This window comes from Zosterops lateralis (assembly GCF_965231275.1).
Source record: "Zosterops lateralis genome assembly, chromosome: 5".
In the NCBI taxonomy this organism is placed as follows: domain Eukaryota; kingdom Metazoa; phylum Chordata; class Aves; order Passeriformes; family Zosteropidae; genus Zosterops; species Zosterops lateralis.
Window position 1 is genome coordinate 58,887,056 of NC_139766.1, and position 15,791 is coordinate 58,902,846.

The 15,791-nt window shown below is 44.3% G+C and overlaps 1 protein-coding gene across 4 annotated transcripts in view; it reads left to right on the top strand.

The window, feature by feature from the left end:
- The first annotated feature begins 12,033 nt into the window (after positions 1 to 12,033).
- WDFY3 (WD repeat and FYVE domain containing 3) overlaps positions 12,034 to 15,791 on the top strand; it is a 154,898-nt gene continuing 151,140 nt past the window's right edge. For all 4 annotated transcript variants that reach the window (XM_083861005.1, XM_083861006.1, XM_083861007.1 and 1 more), the window contains exon 1: positions 12,034 to 12,137. The gene's annotated coding sequence lies outside the window, so the exon portion shown is untranslated. The remainder of the gene's footprint in view (positions 12,138 to 15,791) is intronic.

Below are 15,791 nucleotides of genomic sequence, written 5' to 3' on the forward strand. Positions count from 1 at the left end.
CTCCCTTGCCTGTTTGAAGGGCTCATTTAGAAACAGCCAAAAAGAGAATGTTGCACAAAAAACACTGGGTTTTTCTTAACTGCTTCACCTGGAAGTTATCTCTAAGACAGAAACAGCTTCCCATTTACACTCTTCTCACACTTGAAAACTTCCACAGGTGAGCAATTATGCTCAGTGATTTTTGTTTTCATGCCACTCAGACAAAGATATTTGGAAGGTGAGAACTTAGGAAACCCCCCTGAAAGAATCTTGAGAGGTAAGAAGCCTAGCAGCATGACTGAGCAATGATTTTTCCATTATGTAGCTCTTCAGTGTTAGAATTCAAGGTAGGCAAACCACCACGAGGGTGCAGTGGTAAGGCAGCCTTTGCTGGCAGTGGCAGAAATCTTTGATTCGCTGCTCCCGTTCTAAGGGGTCAGATGATGATCTTTACATCGGCTCACTAAAGGAAATAATTTAAACACAATTAACTTGAGCTAACACTGAAACTCTTGGGAACGTGGTGGAGTTCAATGCAAGTGGAGGTTTAACTTGCTCTTTATCAGGGATGTGATATTACTGTTTGAATTAAGACAAGTCTTAATTAAACTTGACCTAAGTGAGAACACAGTTGAATGAATAATATTACATTTGCTCAGACTGTAGTTTAGTGTACTTCTAGAGTGGAGAAGGACTAAAGTATTGTTTTACTGGGAATTAATACAGCAAATTATTAGTAGTAATAGTAATAGTATTACTATTATTATTATTATTATATGATGTGCAACTTCTCCATTGCTTAAGCCCGGTTCTCACATTCTCCTTTCAGTAATTGTTTTGTGGGAAAATGCATTATAAATCAACCTTCTCACCATTCAGCTTTGTTCTCTATCTAGCCATCAGTAAACAGGTTATTTTATGTTTGCCTTCTTAGATATGCTGTAAAGATGGACATTTGTTTGGGGAGGTTAATTACTTTTATTTTAAAAAACACACACAATACCCTAAAGCAAAACCCTCTACAGCAAGACTTTTCAGGAGAAACTTGGAAATCAAGTGCATTCACATAGGAAGAGACTGACAGCTGAATGCAGTATTTTGAAAGAGAATACTTGTGCCCTGGACTAAAAAACTAGACTGTATTTCGGTAGCTCAAATGAAATCTGTCTCCTTTAGACAAAAGGACCAAGCTAGTTGTTTTACCTGCTCCCAATGTCTTTAGAGAACAGCCCTTGCTTCCACAAAACCAGACTAGTTTTTTTTGACTGCTGTCTGATTTGACAAGCACAGTAAGAGAGGAGGAAGTTTGTTTGCATGCCTGCCCCCAGAAGAAGCTGCTTGCAGCTTCAGAGGAGTTACTGATTCCCTCCCCTCTTGCACTGTCTGCAACCTACAGCCCTCCTGCAGTATCCACCTCCTTGGCTGTGAAACACAGATTGCAACAGGCATCTCCTCTGCAAAAAAATCTTCAAAGCAGAACCAGAGGCTTGAGAATGGGGGGTTTTTGGGTGTTAGGCGTAGGGGGTACCACTCTCATGTTCCAGCCATCCTGAAGGCAAGCCTGCAGCCCTTGGCACTGAGGATGGCTCTGCAGAGTACATCTGTCTGGTGGTCGCACAGAGCCACAAGCACCTGATCCAATACCTACCCAGCCAAGAGAATGCAGTATAATGCCTAAATTAGCTGTATTCACAGACCAAACTCCCCAAACCTGAGGGAAAGATGACACTTTGCCAGAACTAGCTATTTAAAACACCAAGTGAGTTTCTACCTTATGACTCCGTCTAGGCGCAACAACTTGAAAATCAAGTAATCTACTGAGGTGCCACATCTTTTTTGTAAGAGCATGCAAATATCTCCTGCAATTTTGGGACAGACCATCTTTCTGAATTGGCCACTTACGCTTCTCGCCTGCTCATTGAGCCAAAAAAAAAAAAAAAGGCTTTTCTGCCTTTTGGAAAGGGAAAGACAGAGGAAGCAGATGAAGGTTTTTCTGTATGGACTGAGATGACCTGAAATGAAAGCAGCTGAGCAAAATACCCAACTCTGAGATCTCTCTCCATAATCAGGAAGAAATTCAGAAACACGCAGCATTTCCTAGTTGAAGCTGGCCAGCCTGGGTTGGACCTGCTCAAGCACACAAGTTATATTCTTCAGGCCATCTCCATTAGAAACCACTCCCATCCCCCAAAAGCTCTGTCCTCTTCCTGAGACCTGTCTCTTGCAAGCAGCTCTCACCCCCTGCAATCCACCTTCAAAAAAAAAAAATCCCCTCTGCAGCCTGTTGGACGCAATTCCTCTTGCTCTGAATCACTTTGTACAAAAAAGACAGGGTGAGTCTGGCCTGAGTTTAGCCTTCTGGCTGGTGGTGAGAAGGTGCTGGGATGTTGTGTAGGCTGGAGATGGTGTTTTGGTGGGCTGGGGCTACTGTGTGGCCACATTGCATTGCCCTGGAAACGGTGAGAAAGCCCTGCTCTGGAGGCTGCTTCACAAACGGCTGCTGGTGGCAATAGGACATCTGGAAACCACGTGGAAGCTGCAGATGGTGGAAATGTGGTACGTGGGAAGCATGTGAATTGCTCAGTAAGCCTCTAGGAACAGTGATGGAAACTCCTACATGGTAGAGACCTTCCCTGGGTGTCTCAGGAAGGATTTTATCTTATCATCACACTGCAAGCTAGAGCTTATACCCATGCAAAAAATATCAACGTTATTTCTGGATAGGGAGATTGAGTCACCTTTCAATTTTAGGAATTCTGCTGGGCAGTTTGTGCGACAGAGAAATAGGAATAGAATGGTAATCATAGGTCATGTAATACAATCCTCTATAGCAGGTACAACTACACCACCAAGTCCTGATGACTAAGCAATCTCACCTTTAATTTAGAAGCTTTTTTACTGCTGGAAAATTGTCACAGAAATGTGTTTCTCAGAGTATTAAGAGTCAATCACGTGAGCCAATTTACTTTGAGGTTTTTGTTTTTTCTTGCCTTCACACAGTCTTTAGACAGTCACAGAGGAAAAGACAAATCATGTAACTTAACATTATGGATTGATTTCTTCCCCAGTTAGTATTTCTTATTTAAGATTGCATATAAAGATTTAAATCACCTAAATTAATCCAATGTTGTGAGTCTACCACAAATTCTGTTCTTAGCACCAATTCTGCTGTGAACAAAGGATGTTGTTCTCCACTTCAGTCCTAGTATTTGTTTAAATGTTCTTCATTTCTCCCTTTCAGTCATTGTGCTAGTAGAATCTGAAGACCACTTCCATAGGACTCTTATCTGCAAACTTGCCATAGGTAGGTTTAAGAACCAGCTGTGATTCCCAGGTGAGGAGAATGAGAAGACTCTGAGGGTGATTCCCTGCGAGGGAAAACAAGAAGAAGCTGGTGAGTCATATCACAGAGGTTGAAGGCCAGCAGCTTTTCTCCTTATCTCTGACCAAAGGTGAGTCATTTTCATAATAATTCAACATTGTGTCAAAAATCCCAGAATAAATTAGATCAAAGACTTCCTTATGAGGGATAGCTGAGGTTTTGTTGGCCAAAAGATTGCCACCTCTTGAAGATGCTGGAGGATGGAATTACTGCAACATCTGTTTCTGCAAACATTACCTTCTACCTCTCTGGCTTTAGTAAGAGCAGCTAAGCAGGGCATTCCTCTTCTCCTAGAAATGTGATTTGTGCCTTTCCTTCAAAAGAGAGAGAAAAGTCTCCTTGCATGATTTCTCAGTAGGTGATTGGGAAAAGCAACAACTGAAGTGTTTTCTGCACAGGTCCATCTGTCTAATAATTAGAAGAAATTGAATTGACATTCATTATTTTCCTCATAAATATCTCCCCTTTACCTTGATTTCCTTCCTGTAGTGTCCACTGGAAAATGTAACATTTCAGATGTACTAGTGGATACCCCCTCTAACCAGCTAGGAGAGGTTATTCAAGCTCTGTTGGCCACTTCCCAGAACACAGATTTTGCAGGAACTGCCATCTCTTTGCTCAGTCGTGACAGTCAGCATTTTATGCTGATGACTCGACAAGAGAATATCCCCGTGCCTTTCTGGTCAGTGCCTGAATGAGGAAATAAAAGCCAGTTGCAGGGTTTACAGTTTATCTCTTCAGAGAGCACAGAAGGAAACGATGAGGAGAGTGAGCAAATCCGTTGACAGGAAAGATTTGTTCTACAAATAAAGGAATACTCTCAGGAAGAGTTTATGGGAAGGGACTATTTTCCAAGAGTCTTCATTGGATGTTTTGAGAGAGCAGGGTGGCTCTTGCAGAGACATCAAGTGTGCAATAATGCTCAGGACTGCCTTCTGCCAAAGGCCCATGAAATTCTGCAGAGTCCTGCACTTGGTTTCTTACTGCTGACAATGCACAAAGCTGGGAGGTGTTTTGAGGAAGAAAGGATCACATGCTGGAGAATAGATGAGAGGATTAAAATGAACATGCAAGCTAGTTTGTGTACTTTTTCATCAGCTGATTTAATGGGGAAAAAAAAAACCCAAGCTTAAAATCATGCAGGAAACTGCTGCCTTTCAGGCTCAAGACTTATTTTCAGACATGTTATCCATCCCCAATAAAATAAGTGCATGTGCTAACCACACACATTGGATGGATGTGCATCTGGCAAAGCAGTGTTCAAATCCCATCCTGTGTGATCGGCCATGGGGATGACTTGAACTTCAGAAGCAAATTACACCAAGCTGCAACCACTTCTTCTGCTTCAGGGGGTAGCTGAGGGGTCTGCTTCATTTTCAGCAGCTGACATTCTACATCTGACAGTGGCAATTGGGTGTTGAAAGAAGAAGCCATTCTTTCAGGTAGCATTTATGTATGATTTTTTTTTTTTAAAGCGTAAGGAAGCTGATGCCCGCATACTGAGCTGGTGGTAGTTTTACTATGGGATATTTGCACATATCTTCTTCCAGAAATGGTTAATCATCCATTTTGTGTATCAAAAAAACTTCTTTGCAAAAGGTGGTTGGCTAAAGTGATGACATAAAGAAGCCAGGAGTCACTGCTTTCCTCTTGTGAGCGAAGGCTAAGTGCCATTTTTACATGTTTAAAGTAGCATATGCTAGTGCACAGATGGACAATGGTGCTGACAGATAATTATCTGCACCCGTCTGCATAAATCAAGGGAAAGCTAAGACATGCTACATCTTAGCCCTGCAACGGAGGTTTTGAAATGCATGATTGCACTGAGCAATGATTGTAAGCCAATGGCTAAAATATTCTGAGAAATTAATTGGGTTTGTAAGGAAATGTCATGGCAACCTGGACCCAGAAGTTAATACATCCAGTCATTTGGAAAGCATTGGGCAAGTCGTTTCAGAGAGCATGAGTTGTGTTTTGTTATCCTCAAGACCCCACAAACACATGAGGGGTGTAGCTTATCTCTACTATAATTCCACTCCTCTGGGCCATGGATATCTGGAGCCCTGCTTATTTTAGCCTGTTTTTTTTCCACTCTTCTCAAAAGGCAGGAACCTAAAGAGTCATCCAGTGGAGATGTGGACCCTGTAGACCAGGTTAATATAAACCCACTGACAAGGCACGGCCTCATTCCAGCCACATTTCCCATGGCTTGCTTCTACAGAAAACTCTCATCATCTCCCTTGGGAATAGCCAAAATTTTGGCTACTAAGAACTGTCTTTGGATCACCTTGCTGGTGTGATTCAGTTACTCTGCTTGGAGGTGGAAATTGTGCAGAACCACTTTTATATGTGAAATTAAGTGCCCTTCCCAGACTGTAACTTGAAGGGAGACTGATGACTGAAGTTGCTGTTAACAAAGCTGCCACAGGCACTGACAAAACTTTTTTGTTGTTTCTTAAACCTAGTTTTACATGTCATGGCTAATATTAGAAGGGCTTCAAGTTGCCTGATTTGTTCATGGTCAAGGGACTGTCAAAGAAATTACTCCTCTATCGTAAGTTATGTACACATCTAAAAAATCCAGACTCCCTCCATGTACCCACAAGAAATTCCAATGCTGTTGGAGAGGAAGAAACTCCAAGTTCTTTCAATGCAACATTAGTGATATAAGGATCTAGCTCTGTTTTGAATGAAAATGTAGGGATTTTTTAGGAAAAACATGTATAAAGTGGGTGTAGATACATTAAGGTTAGGAACTAAATGGAACATATTCCTCTTCTTTGCTCAGCAGAGTTGTACAATAAATCCTTTGCAAGACTCTCTGGTCCTTGGGTTACTCCATGAGTTTAAAGCTGTCCTTAGATTAGAGTATCTTCCTAGGAAATTTATGGTGTTGCGGGAGTTAGTTTATCTGCAAGAGTGAATTTCATTCCTGAGGTTTTGTGACCACTTTATTACAAAAATGCTGTGTCTAAAAATGAATATGGTATATGAACCACTTTACTCAGTTTACTTTCAGTGGGAAGCTGACCTGTGGCCCTCAGATTTTCCCTTAGTCAAGGGATAAACAAATTTAAGTTCCCAGAAAGAGCTATCTTTATTGCATCTAAAATAGAGCAATGCATGGGTTTTAATTTAATCAGTAATTTCAACCTCTCAAAGCTACCATTATGGCTTTCTGTGAAAGCTTGTAAAAATAAAAATATCTTAGACAAAAATAACACTCCCTCATTCTAACACTGTGGAGTGTCTCAGTACATATTTGGCACATCCTCTGAGGCTCTATCAACAACAATCTGAAATAGGCTGATGTAAAAGGAGAATTATAAAAGTAAGTGGTGTTTAGTGTCTGGTCCTGTATCCTCTGAGGCTTCTGACATGCACTCAGTACAATCTACAATGCTCATAAGACAAAATAGTGGGCATTAGAGGCTGGGCAGTGATGGTCAAGGTCAAAGTCCGTTCTGAAAATTGAATTCCTGTTCTGTTAAACTTTTCACTCAACTCGATAGCAAAACCCAGCATCTTCATTCTTTCTCAGATGTACTTTACAGACTGCAGGTTTCTTCTGCTACATAATAGTAAAATATATATATAGGATTTGTGATAGGAGAGCATTTTGCAATTCCCTTGGTCTGAATATGCATAACTTCGTTAAAATAAATCAGGTCTATGTTATTCTCAGATGTAAGTGACTTTGATTTTAGGAAAGTTGGTTTGAAACCATCTTTCCTAAAATTGCCTTAAAGACTACATTAATAATTAATGATATTCCTCTTGTGGGCAAACCACTGTAAAATGCATTTTTTCAGCCTGTTTGTTTAAAGTAAGACTTGCAGAATGGTAACACCTCCTAACAACAAAAAGACAGCTGGAGGTCTGCAGGACTGAACCAGCAGCACTGATACCACTGCAGATGAAGCACACCACCAACATAATTTTTTTTTTTTTTTTTTTTTTTTTTTCTCCAGAGGCACCAGATGGCAGCATTTTTCCCTCACTGAGTGTGATCTCATCCTCTCAGATTCACTCCTGGGATCATCAGGCTTTGAGGCTGCGTAAGCCACAATGACCTCAGCTGAACTGCACCTTCTCTGTTGCCACCTGCTCCTTTTTTCCTACTTTTATTGGACGTGCAGAGTCACATTCAGGTGGCCTGAACACGATCCAGGCCCTTGAAGTTGTGGTTGCCTTTTGCCTGTGCAGGTTGGAGAGTCTAAAAAGAATCATTAGCATACAGGTATGCAAAAATTTAGACCCAGAAAATATGGCTCTGACTTCTAAATATTAAGTATCGTGAAGTTTATTTGATGTTCTTGTTAACTACATCCTCTTTTCCATACACACACATGCACAATGTAATATTTGTTTACAAGTGAGTTTGGCATGTGTCCTTTTCTATCAATGCTTTATTTCTTGAATACTATTTCATTGTACACAAGTTACATATGACAAATTATGCACTACTAGACTAGTAACCTCTGCAGCAAGAACTCTGTTTGGGACAAATAATCTGAAGCAAGGCAGGGATTTTGAGAACTAAAATGCAAGCTCTGGGGTTTTTTTTTTACAGTTACAGATCTGGCCTAAAGCTTTGTGGGCTGGGAATTCTGTTATCTCACCATCCTCTGTTCTGCTTCTTCCCTTCATCCTCACATTCTTGCTTTCAATGCTGCTTTGTTAGTAGTTTTGTCTTAGAAGAAAAAAACCCACATAATATGTCCAGCTGTAGCAAATTATTCTTAAGTCATCCACCTTCAAACTTGGATTCTGTAGCACTGGGATGCAAATATTTATTTATTTGAACTGTGTGACTAACATTGACAGCAGAAGAAAGGCTCTATATCCAGAGTGGGGCTGGATTGCTGGGCCCCAGAGGGTGAAGGAGTAGCAGCAGCCCTGGCTGCTGCTTTCTTTGACTGTTACTCCATCAGGTTGCTGTTGCTTCTCTTCTGGTGACTTTGTTAATGCTTTACAAATGCTATGAGCTCAGCAGTAGACTATTTGGGGATTGCGTAATTTATTAACTTCTGACAAGCAGGCCATTATTTTTCTGAAGAACATATGTGACAAGGGAATTTACTTTTTTTAAATTTTTCAAATTTCAGCCAAATTCAACATAAGTGTCACAGGACAGGGGCACTAGACTCTTGACAGCTCCACCCTTCCTCTTATTTAATACCAAAAACTATCTGTAAACAAGCAAGAAGGAGGAAGGGAAGAGTAATCCTCAGAGGAAATATTAAGAATCCTGTATGATTAAAACATTAGGCTGTGTAAATTTGGGAAGCAGTGCTATTTTCTTCTGTTAAAAAAAATTCTAATTAAAAAGAAGACTAAAATTACTTCAAATTAATTTCACTTTCTTGTAGTAATTTCTTTCCACTTCTGGATATGCCTGTACTTTGCCATAAGCTAGTATATGCAAAGAGGACAGATGTAGCTTTATGTCTAAGATGTTGGAAATAAATGCAATGGAAGTGTACGAGCATCTCACCTGAAAGCAGAGTGGCATTGCACCACTGGAAGTCAATTGCGTTAGTTTCACCTCACCCTCTAAAAAATGAGGCAAAGAAATTTAAATATATCTCTACATTTTTTTAATGATTGATGCAATCCCTCGTGCACAGTTGCACTGCAAAGTGGAAGAAAGATTAACTGTAAATACTTTTTTTTTTTTCTTTAACTATAGCACTGTAATTACTATTTTGCACCTTCTCTGAGAAAGACAAGCAGGTACCCATGATGAGCTTTGTGAGAGGAGAGATGCTGAGAAGGTAAAAAGAGTGTCTGGTGTCACTCAGTATGGAGCATTACAGCTTGCCATTATTTATTTTGGAACTGTGACTGAAAGATGGGACTATAAATAGGAATGCAATGAGCATTAGCTGCACAAGAAGAAAAAAACCTGTCTAACTTGGCATGCTGCAAAACGTGTATCAGGCATAGCACACAGCTGCCCCTGCAACTCCCACTGCCATCCTGGGGGATTTTGCTGATTTCCCAGTACTTATCATGAATTAGGAACAGCACCATCTCTGTTAGCTTTGATTCTTACTCAGTAGAGCTGGCTCAAATAGGTCCTGCTAAACCTTTACCTAAGAAAGACGCAAGTCTCCTCCTACACATAAATTACAGGGAGAACATTGTTTGTTTTGTGAAGTGTAACTGCTATGTAACATTCACAGGCTGCATCTTGCACAGTAAGTGAAATAACTGTCGGAACAAGCTGATGGAATCAGTGCTCCTCTATGCTGCAGTTCAGAATGAAAACATCAAACGGGGCCAAATTCTGCCTAGACGAGTTCATTGTGGTTTTGCTTCTAGACTGGCATGGCTGGAGGATGCACCTCAAAAAATTCAGTGCATGTTAGCTTCAAATGGACTGAGATAGAGACCTTGGCAGTTTTGTAGCAAAACCGTATTTTCCACTGACTCCTGAGCTTAGCCTTCACTTCAGGGGTAAATTACATCAGTCTGGTATGTGATAGCATGCAACTCAACACACGCACTTCTCCTTCTGTGTATATATTGCTACATGATGCATACAAAACATGGTGAGTGCCCTATATGGCCTTAGCCATAGACAAATACATATTTTTTTTCCGTAGCAGACAGTGACAGTTACAGGTGTTAGCATGTGACATGGGAATAGGAGGCTGCAAAGAGTGGTTGGGAAGAAGTTGTTACAATGCTCTTTGTCTAAAAAGAAAGCATTTCATTAGGAGGGGCAAAACAAGATACACATGGAATAAATTTAAGTTTTTCCTCAAGAGACACAAGAATACCAACTGTCTTAAGAGCTTCTGCTACTAATCATATTACAGTTGCTGTGACAGGACTGTGGCTGATATACTGCGCATGATTTCTCTCTCTGTGCCTGTTCTTCACTGATTGTCCTGCGCAGAAGAAAATATTGCAAAGGGACAGTCAACTCCATTCCAACCCAAACTATAGCCTGGATTGTTATCCTGAGCTGGGCTGGATGTTGCTCCTGTCCACACAGTGAATTTTGAATGCCTGAAGATGTCTTTAACAAGTAAAGGCAGCACTATATTGTGTAGGCAAGGATGTTACACACTTGTCCTTGCTTATTTTGTTTTTCAGTTGGGAGAAGTAGACTTTCTTTGTATGGAGTTGTACTTCTGTCTTCAGCGAATGCTTCTTAGGAGCTGAATTAGAGCTAGCCTCACTCAAGACATATCTAAGTTTTAAGCAGAATTTTCCGCACCTGAATGGGACCAGATAATTTCTGCTGCCAGCTGAACAGCAGAACATCAGCCAGAAATAAACATTAAGTGCATTTACATGTTTTATGCTAACGGCCAGAGAAGGAAGAATGGATAAATGGTGTTTATTCCATTTGTCCTCCAGCACAACAGAATACACAGCTTCCTTTAATAAACCCCTGTAGCACAGACAAGAGGCAATGGTCCTGGTTCCTGGCGCTTGTGATAATTTGCCAATAAAACAGAGGTTTCGGATGGTTTGTGCATTGTTTTTTGCAGCTTTTACCCTTGCAGCCAGATTCTCCAAACTGGTATTTTGTCTTTTCAATGAAGGCTTCAGAAGGATTTTGTAAACAAACAAACAAAAATACCCTAAACAAAACTGCTAGAGGGTGAATGGCTGCTAGCAGCTGATTTCTTAGAGGAGGTAAGTTTATAAGTGATTGGGAAAAGGCAGAAGGGTATCTGGTCACACAGATGTGGACACACCTTTGCACTGCTCCTCAGCAGTGTCCCAGAGGCTTGCCTCGGGGTCAGTGACCCCCTGCACTGTGCGCCCAGCACGGGGCTAAATTGATGTCTTGTCCTGCAGACAAAAAGGAGTCCTTCGGCTGTTGGGAAATTAACGCGACTTCTGGATTAAGTACGAAAAGGGTAACTATTTCTGTTTAAACACACAGATGAGACTGGCTGGTCAGCACAGGCTTACAATCCTCTTTGTGGTCGGCACTTGGGATATCCAGTGGACTTTCCCTAGCTGTACACTTGACAAAGAGCGAAAGGGAAAGCACCTCAAGCCCAGCTCCAGGCTGGGTTATTTGCTCCGGCATCGCCCTGCATTCCCTTCCTCATCGCCCATCCAGGCTCCTGCCCGGGACGGCGTCTCCTGGCCTGTGGCTGCTGGGGCCTGCGGCGGCGGGCACAGGGGACAGGACCCCACGGGCCAGCGCTGGAGGAGCGGGAATTCCGCCAGGGAACGGGGGGAAGCCAAACCCACCGCTCCGAAAGGTAAGGTAATTGTATAAAGCCCCAGAACTGAGAAGCGGGCCCGCGGCCTGCCAGCACCAAGCGGCTCTCCTCGGGCGGCCTCTCCGGGCCGCGGGAGCGACCGCAGCCAGCCGGGAGCGGTGGGAGGAGGAGGAGGAGGAGCGGAGGGAGGGAGGAGGCAGCGCCGGCAGCCGGGCGGGGAGGGGGCACTCGGCGCCGAGGAGGAGGACTAAGATGGCCACCAGCCGCCGCGGGGAGCGGCCCCGCTCCCTCCGCCGCCCCCTCGCCGCGGCCCGGCCTTGATGGGGCCGGGACGACCCCGGCGCCCGGACGGTGCAGCAGCGGCGGCGGCGGCGCCTCCCGCCGGAGCCCGCCCGGGGGGAGCCGCCCTCCCGGCCCGGCCCGCACCGCCCGGCCGCGGCCGCCGCGCCGCCTGACCCCCGAGCCGAGCCCAGCCGAGCGCTGCTCGCGGAGAGAGGAGAGGAGAACAGAGCGAGGAGGGACGGACCGCCCGCCGCCCCCTCCCCGGGCCGGCACCGCCGGGACCCCGCCGCCCCCCGGTGAGTGTCCGCCGCCCCCCGGTGAGGGCCCCGCCGCCCCCCGGGCCCCGCCGCTTTGTTGCGGGCCCGGGGAGACCCGGCGCCCCCTCGGCCGTGCCGCAGGCCCCGCTCCCCGGGGATGCCGAGCGGCCGGGCCGGGCTGGAGGAGGGGCAGGTGCGGGGGGCCGATCATTGTCACCGCGAGGGCTGTGCCGAGGGGGCCGCGGGGGGAGCCCGGGGGTCGCGCAGGAGCCCCGCGGGCTCTGGGCCGCCCCGGCCGCCTTTGTTGTGGCTGGGGCGGGCGGTGTTCCCGCGGGAGCCCCGGCCCTGGGGAGGCCTGCGGGCTGTGGGGGGTCGCCTCGGGCGCTGGGCGGCTCACGGGCGGGGGGTCGGCTCGGCTTTTTACCCACCGCGGTTTATTTTGATTTTTCGTGCGGGTGCTGATTTTGGCGGCAGCCTCGAGCTGCCGGCCCCGCGGTGCGGCAGGGAAGGGACGTTGAAGTTACAGAGCCCGACAGGTTTGTCCCCGGGGACAGGGGGGTCGTGGCTCCCGGGGGGCTCGGAGAGCGGTGTTGGGGGCATTGGCGAGGTTCCTGAAGTATCCGCTCCTTGTCTTGAGCGTGGTTTTCGCCCTGCGGTTCTGGGAGGTGGTCCACGCAAATGGAGAGGTTTCAGTAGTGCTGGGTGCTGAAACCCTGTGTGATGTTCACCTTGAAAGATTAGAACTGTAATTTCTAGCTGTGCCTACACAGCGAAACACGGAAGAAGTGCAGAGGACTAGATGTATTTATTTTGACTTATAGTTTCATAAATGATTTAACTGATTTTTTTTTTTTGCTAACTAGAGTAATTTGTGAGATTTCAGTGTAGACCTCTGAGTCCTGGCCTTATTTTAATGACTGAATTTTGGTTTCTTGGTAATCTTAGCTTGTGACAAGGTCTGTATGTGTCCACGTATCGTACAATGAAATTTTACTATGAAAAACAAGTGATGGGCTTCCTGTTAAGAAAAGCAGATTTTGCGTGTTTTAGCTAACAGAAGTTATTTTTGTCTACCAAAGCTGGGTTGCTCCCTGGCGCCTGTGCCTGCCTCTGTGCCCTGGTCCCTGTGCATGCTGTACAGCTGTGGGATGTTCCTGAGCTCGCAGACTCCTTTCCAGTCAGGCTCTGCAGAGAGCCAGCTTGATTGCCTCCTTGGCACATTTTGGTGATAAGGTAGCAGTATCTTGAAGTAGGCTATGTAAACAAACTCTACTGTCTGCATGAACTGGCATTTCTGCAATATCTCACTCATTCTGTGCAATCTTGATAGACAGACAGCATTTGAAGATATGAACTTACCTGCTGTGGGAATTGGTCAGTGGCAGTAAGCCAGTGAAATTCCTTTTCTTTGCTTTTAGGTTATAAGCAGGCAGGCATTGTGTCCTGGAAGTGTGTCCATGTTAATGTGGCATTGTGCCTTTGTTCCATGGCCCAGGTCAAAAAGTGCTGGCAGTCTAACTTTGGCTGCACATTTGGGCTGTGAATGGGTGTCTCCTCACTATGTGTTGTGGGTCTGTTGAGCTCAATTGGAGCCAGCTCTGGAATACTCAACACTGTTGATAAAAAGGTGTTTTGGGTAGAAGAATCCATAAAATATCAGATGGGAGGATGGTGAATGGTGTTGGTCAGTTTGGTAAGTGTTTGCTAGGAACTGGACACATTTGCTTTTCTAGCTTGTTGGGCAATTTTAGGCTGCTAGACTTGGAATAAAAATGTGGTATGTTTTGGGTTTTGTGGTTATATTGCATCTCTTAGCCAGCTGATTATCTAGCTGAAGCAAATTAAGCATGGTGCTGCTGTGACTTAATATCTTCAGCACCCACTTAAAAATGTATTACATCATCTCTGTATCAAGGTTTAAGAGAGAGTTGGTGTGTCCAGTCAATTGTTTATTTCCAGTTCAGTACACCAAGATCAAATACTTGGTAGTACTGCTGCCACGCAGTACTGTGGGAAAAGAACGCTTATCTTTCTATTCAAAATGGTAACAGAAGGATGCTGAGTAAAAAAACAATTACAGTTCTTGATAATTTCAACCTTGACATAACAAAGCTACATTATTGTGTTGCCTCTTGGTAGGGGAGTGGTCTGAGGAGGCCATCTGTGACAGCCATCCTTGTGGCTACGCAGACCTTGGGACTTAGCTCTGGTTTAGTGGAGCTAAAGTGCCACAAGTGTGCAAGGTGAGCAGGTCTTCAGGATGTACTGATGTGTGCTGCTGTTTGTTGGAGGAGTTCAGCAGCGCGTTATACATCCACCAACCTTGCATTAACTAATTCATAGTTTTCCGCAAGTGTTCTGTGGGATTTTTAGCGTTCAGGGAACTTCAGTGGGGCTTTATGTGAAGGGAATGGGAGCGAGAGTGGGCAGATGTTCTGCTTGCCCTCTGAAATGCTCAGGACTGTCATGAGATTGTTTGGAAACTTTGGTGTTGGAACATGGTGTTTGACTTCCCAAATGTTGATATTAACTGTTCCGTGGCTGGGTTCTGGGCATTCCCTTGGGCTTCCGAAGATGCACTAAATTGGAAAATGTAAAGAGAAGACAGTGGTTCCCTCTCGGGTGGTTAAATTGCCAAAGGACAAATCCGTTCACATTTGTAAGTGATTTTAAGTCCCTATTGCAAAATAGTGGAAATACTGTTTCAGCAGTGGCCTTTGACTTGCAGGACTTCCTGCCATGAGGAAGTCTTGTGTCATTTGTCCAAAATAAACTGATTTTGAAGAGTGCAGATAAAATATGCTGTGAGAAACCATACATCTAACTCACAATTTACCCCCCTTTGCTTGCTTGCTTGCTTTTCTGATGGTTAGTACCATGGAAGTCTATTCTTATGATGTTACTAGAATGTAACTTGCATTTTCTAATGGGAAATCTGTTGATCCACAGTACAATTTCAGGGTATTTGTGTGTGTGGAAAACAAATTATTTCCTCATGGCTTTAATACAGAAGTTTTTAACTTGACTGGTTTCCTTCTTGATTCTTTTTTTCGTGCTGGTGGTGTTGCTGATTGCAATAGTACAGTATTTAACATGTCCGAGTTATGACAAATACTTAACAGTGTTAATTTCTTTGTTGTATTTGGAATGCTGATTGCTTTAAAAAGTACTTTTTTGTTACTTACCTGTCCTAAGTGACCAAGTCTTTACGCTTTCACGTGTTAAAGGGCTGAGGTGCATTGATGTGAGATTGTCACAGCTCTCTTTAACTTTGTAATTTTGTTTAGAGTTTGGTAGTAACTGGAGCTATACAAGAGTGAAACTGTTTATCTTTTATTGGAGACTTTGCTTCCTGCTGCTGGGCCGTTCATACCTTGTCCAGGCTGGGGAGGGGAAAACAGGACATAATTATAAGGTCCTTGTGCACATCTGTTTTAAGCCGCTGTCCCACAGACAGGGTGGAAAGTGTTGCCATATCCTTTTGCTGGGTACAAAGTCCTGCAGGCAGGATGTAACATTTTAACTGAAGTCATTGGTGGGAAGGTGAGAGCAGCTTCTTGGCTCAGGTGAGAGCACTGCAAGCTTTGCGGGACTGAGTATGTGTTAGTGGTGATCCAGCCTCGGGAGCATCTGTTTGGCAAGCGACCTATGTTTGATGAGGCAGTAGTGCAGGCTTTGGCTTTTTGGTCACAT